The 5987-nt window shown below is 44.9% G+C and overlaps 1 pseudogene; it reads left to right on the top strand.

The window, feature by feature from the left end:
- Window positions 1-4337: 4337 nt before the first annotated feature.
- On the top strand, window positions 4338-5757 carry LOC118650325 (annotated as a pseudogene).
- Window positions 5758-5987: the final 230 nt, after the last annotated feature.

Raw genomic sequence — 5987 nt, 5'->3', positions numbered from 1 at the left:
GTGGTTGAGCATCGTCCCATGAACCAAGAGATCACCGGTTCAGGGCACATACCTGGGCTCGATCCCTGGTGGGGGGCATGCAGGAGACAGCCAACTGATGTTTTTCTCTCATCAATGTTTCTATTCCTATATCCCTCTCCCTTCCTCTCTCTCTAAAAATAATCAATTAAAACATATTTAAGAATAAATAAATAAAGTGCATCAGTTTATATTGCTGTTTACATTATGAAAGATCCTATCTAATAAAGAGGTAATATGCAAATTGACCATCACTCCAACACAAGTTTGCTGCTCCATGTGGACACAAGATGGCCACCACAAGATGGCCGGCAGGGGAGGGCAGTTGTGGGCAATAAGGCCAGCAGGGGAGGGCACTTGGGAGGGACCAGGCCTGAAAGGGAGGGCAGTTGGGGGGGACCAGGCCTGCAGGGGAGGGCAGTTGGGGGGGACTAGGCCTGCAGGGGAGGGCAGTTGGGGGCAATCAAGCAGGCAAGTGGTTTGAAGCCAGCAATCCTGGATTGTGAGAGGGATGTTTGACTGCCCAGTGGGATCAGGCCTAAACCGGCAGTCGGACATCCCTCGAGGGGTTCCAGATTGGAGAGGGTGCAGGCTGGGCTAAGGGACACACTCTTCCCCCCTTCTCTCCCCCGCCCTCCTCCCACCCCCCCGGCATGAATCTTGTGCACTGGGCCTCTAATAACATAGAGAAAAGTGTAGACTTCTGCTTCAGGCTTTTGTCATATTTGAATGAACTTTGTGAATGGATGTTCCATACACAAAATAAGTTAGTATTAGAGAATACAAAATTTTAAATAGAATTTATAAAACACATGCTCATAGCAGTGACTTGTTCGTTGCAGCATTCTTTGTAAACTAGAAATAATTCACGTGTCCACCAAGGGAGGAATGGATATATTGTGGTACAATCATTCAATGGAATACTACTCTGCAATAAAATGGAACAAATTCCTGATACATAGCAACGAGATGGATGAATCTCAAAAACATGCTGAGTGATGGAAAGAGTACATACTGTGTGATTCCAGTATGTGAACTTCCAGAACAAACAATACTAATCTATAATGATAGAAACTGGATCATTGATTGCTAAGACAGGGAGTGGGGGTGGTGAGGGAATTGACTGCAAAGGGACACAAGAGGACATTTTGTAGCAATGGAAATGTTCTTGAACAGGGTAGTGGTTATGTGAGTAGATACATTTGTCAACAGTTTTCAACTTGAAATGGATGCACTGAATTACTTACAAATTACACCTTAACAAGTTAGATTTTAAAAAAAGAAAAATCATTCCAAATGTTGGTCTTTAACTTAAGTAAATTATTATTATTATTATTATTATTATTATTTTAGCCTTAGAGAATTAAAAAAAAAAGATTGCTGTTGTGGTAAATAATTTAATTGGAAATTCAATAATTCCTTCATTTTTTTCTTTCTGTGAATTTTTGGTTTTGCTTAATCCCTTCACCATTTTCACCCTACTCCCAACCTTCTGACAGCTGTCAGTCTGTTTTCTGTATCTATGAATCTATTTCTATTTTGTTTATTAGATTCCACATATAAGTGAAATCATATGGTATTTGACTTTCTCTGACTGGCTTATTTCACTTAGCATAATAATCTCCAGATCCATCCATGCTGTCGCAAAAGGTAAGATTTCTTTCTTTTTTAAGGGCTGCATAAATATACCACAGCTTGTTTATCTACTCATCTACTGATCTGGAACTTTATCTACTCATCTGGAAACTTGGGCTGTTTCCAGATCTTGGTTATTGTAAATAATACTGCCATGAACATAGGGGTACATACATTCTTTCAAATTAGTGTTTTGGGTTTCTTCAGATATATTACCAGAAGTGGAATCACTGGATCATAAGGCGGTTTCATTTTTAACTTTTTGAGGAAACTCCATACTGTTTTTCATGTGGTTGCACTAATCTCCATTCCCTCCAACAAAATTTCTTCATTTCAGAAACATCTTTTTCTTCAATTAAATTCATGTACTATTGTATAAGTTGAATACTTTTAAATAAAACTAGCTTTAAGATTTCGATTTTATAAAAGCATATTTATATATATTCTTTTTTGTAGATATACCAAAAAATGACTTCAATGTTTACCTAATGTTAAAAGTTATCTTTGAACTTAAGATATTTCAAAATTTTTTCCCTTTTGGCGTTTCAGAACAGAGAGGAGCCGTCTGCTGCTGGTGAGTCCGGAGATGGGACCAAGTGGCTGCGGGAGGCCCGAGTGAGGAAGACCTGTGGGTTCCTGAGCACCTGAGCAGTGCCCCGCTGAGAGACATGTACCTCTAAAGGGAACCCAAATTCGGGATTGGCTTATTTTAAAACACAAGCGGTTAATTATGTTTTCCTGGCCCCCGTCCGAACCTTAAGTCACCTAAATGCCCTATCAAATGTTAGATATCCAGATCTGACCCCCGAGGAGTCAGGAAGGGGAACATTCGTATGGGGGAAAGCCAAGGCGAAGGTCCCCAAACACCCGCTGCACAGAGTTGCCCAGAGCCGGGGGCGGTAAAAACCTCGCTTTCTGTGCAGCGGCCCTGGAAGGGCCCAGTCGGCACTTCGCTGGGGAATTCCAATGCGGGTTCAGGTTATTTTAGGACCCATGCTTTCATTATGGTTCGGGGCCTTCCTAAGCCATCAAATGCTTTTGTTAAAATTTCGAAAACCAGGATCTCAACCTGAACGAAGAGGATGACAAACGCCTCACGGTGCTGGTCAGAAACTGCATGTGGACTTCCTTCCCTTATGTCTCAGTGAGGCCGGGTTTGTGTACAGGCGGAGGTAGGTGAGAGTGTTTGTGTGTAGGACAGGGGTGAGGTTAGAGCCGTGGGCCTGAATCCCAGATACTCAGAACCAGATTGATTTGATCTTCCTTAAAGGGCCTGGAGAGAGCCACCTACAGCATAAGCAGGTGGTCCAAAGTCACTCAGTCCCTAATGGAGACCCAGAGACCAGGCCACTATTTAGTTATTTAACAGCTTTAGCCAGGGACTGGGGATACATGGCGACATTCACGGGGAGATGATAGTAATGGAGAATTGAAGTCTTCCAAATGTGTGTTAATTTGCAACCTGAGTTGAAAAAATTTATGCTTGACTGGAATGGAACCTGGGACCCTTAATGGATTTTTTTTTTTTTTAATATAAAACTGCCTTGGAAATGTTATCACTGGTTAACTGCTATTAGTTAATCCGATCAACAAAAGCTTTTTTAACCTTTTCAATAGCATGCGATTGTTGTTTGTGAGCACTGTCACACCCCTAGCAAAGTTAGCACTCTATTCTTTTTTTTTTCAGTCCTCACCTGAGGGTATTATGTCATCGCTTTTTAGAGCGTAGAAGAGAGAGGGAAAGACCTAGAGAAAGCAGGATGTGAGGGAAACACATCCATTGGTTGCCTCCTGCACATGCCTGTCCAGGGCCCAGGAAGGGGAGGAGTCTGCAAACAAGCTAGGGGCCCTTGAATGGAATGGAACCTGACCCCTTAGGTCTGCAGGCTGAGGTTTTATCCACTGAACCAAACCGGATAGGGCTCAACCCTAGAGATATAAAAAAAAATAAATGCCCTGCCGGCATGGCTCAGTGGTTAAGTGTAGACTATGAACCCAGAGGTCAGTGGTTGGATTCCCGTCAGGGCCAACATCAGGGTTGTGGGCTCCATCCCCAATGGGGGCGTGCAGGAGGCAGCAAATCAATGATTCTCTCTCACCATTGATGTTTCTATGTCTCTCTCCCTCTGCCTACCTCTCTGAAATAAATAAAAATGTATTTTAAAAAAATAAGTAAATAAATAAATGGTGTTGACAGGATCAAAAGAGAATACCAGGGGCAAATTAGATCATGCCTATTAACAGTCAATCCTCTCTGGCTTCCGGAAAGCACTGAAAATCCTCTTACTCTGGTTCATCCCTCCCCCCTGGGGGAGGAGCCACTGGCCTTTGGTGGGCGTGGCTAATAACTGGGTCCTTCTAATGGTGTATATATACCAGAGTTAGGCCATGGCTCCCGCAGTGCTGTGCCAGACTGTCTAGAAGAGAGAGCCTTGTGGGAGGTTCTCCTTTCGCTTTCGGCGCTACGGACCGGACAAGAGCCGTCTGCTCCTGGAACCAATCGGTACTGAAGAGTCACCGTTGCTCTCTGACCAAGAGAATTGCTGAACTTGGATTCATAGCCTCTGAGCTGCCAAGGACAGTAGTCCTCCAACTACTTTGATTGGCTGCAGGTGGGCAGTGGACCTCCTCTGGGCACCTACCTCTGTAGCTAAGGACTTCACAGGACACCAGGGGCTGACCTTAATTGACAAAGAGAAATGGCAGGTGAAGGAGCTGTGGCAAAACTCCAGACAGAAATCAACTGTCCCATCTGCCTGGGTAACCTGGGAGAGCCTGTCACCATCTAATGTGGGCACAACTTCTGTCACTTCTGCATCCAGCACACCTGGGCTGATGTGCAGGACAGGTTCCCTTGCCCTGTGTGCCGTCACCCATGCCAAGAGAGGCACCTGTGGAGCAACACCCAGCTGGGAAGGATGGTTGACATGGCCAACCTCCTCCAGATCACCGGGGCCGAGATGAAGCAGCACGAAGAGAGGCGCTTGTGTGAGAAGCACAGCCAGGCCCTGACCCTCTTCTGTGTGGAGGACCTAAAGTTGTTGTGTCCCCTGTGCACCCAGCCCCCTGACCACCAGGGCCACCAGGTGAGGCCCGTGGAGGAGGCTGCCTCTCATCACAGGCAAAAGCTCAGAAGTTACATTGAGCCCCTGAAGGAGCAGCTGGCAGACCTTCAGAAACTATTAGCCACTCAAGACAGGCAACGATCAGAAGTGAGAGAAAAGGTGGAAAAGCAGAGAGAAAAGTTAGCCTCTGAATATGAGAGTGTGATAGCATCCATAGAGTGTGAGCAAGCGGCAGTTCGATCAAGGCTAGCTGCACAAGAGAAGCACATTCTACAGAATCTCATTGCAAACAAAGCTACATTTTCAGACCACATTTCCAAACTTAGAGTTCTACGAAAGGAGATGGCAGAGACGAGTGTGGTGTCAGATGTGAAACTGCTGATGAACATCAAGAGTGTCCTCCACCGCTGTGATCACCTAGAACCTCCAGATGTCTATTGCTTGAAGTATAAGAGAGAAGAATTCAGTCTTCCTCCACAGTGTTCGGCCCTGCTGCAAATCATGCAGACATTTAGAGAAGAAGCTACTTTGGATCCCGAAACTGCACATCCTCATCTGCTGTGTCTGAGGATAAAAAGTCTGTGACATTTGTGAGGAAAAAGCAAGGAGTTCATCGGAATCCAAAGGGATTTGCCGACAACGCAGTTCTCCTGGGCTCTGAAGGGCTTGACTGTGGCCGACATTACTGGGAGGTCCAGGTGGATGACAAGCCTGGGTGGGCCGTGGGGGTCTGTAAAGACTCCCTTTCCAAGGAGAGAAAGCAGCCCCTGCTCAGACAGGAGGACAGATGTTGGACGATTCAGCTGCAGGATGGTGACTATGTGGCTCGAGGGCCTATTCCTGTCACCCTTGTGCTCAGGAAATGCCCAGAGGGATTGGCATGTACCTGGACTATGAGATGGGTCACGTTTCCTTTTACAGTTTGAATGACATGTCTCACATCCATTCCTTCAGGGATACTTTTTATGAGGTGCTAAAGCCTTACTTCTATGTCAGATGTGATCCCAAACCTCTTACCATCCGTTCTTTAAGAGATTAGGAAGGATAAACTGTCACTTTGCTTCATTTTCTTCCTGTGATGTGTAGGCAGTAGGTAGAATTTTTTTTTATTATAATTTTATTGTTACTTTATTTTTTTATTATTATTTTTTTAAATATAGTTTTTATTGATTAAGATATTACATATGTGTCCTTATCCCCACGTTACCCTCTACCCCCCCCCCCCTCATGCCCTCACCCCCCCGTTGTCCGTGTCCATTGTTTAGGCCT

The sequence above is a fragment of the Myotis myotis genome, unplaced genomic scaffold (assembly GCF_014108235.1).
Source record: "Myotis myotis isolate mMyoMyo1 unplaced genomic scaffold, mMyoMyo1.p scaffold_m19_p_3, whole genome shotgun sequence".
Taxonomy (NCBI): Eukaryota; Metazoa; Chordata; class Mammalia; order Chiroptera; family Vespertilionidae; genus Myotis; species Myotis myotis.
The sequence above is the reverse complement of the archived record's forward strand: the minus strand, read 5'-3'. Positions and strand labels throughout refer to the sequence as shown.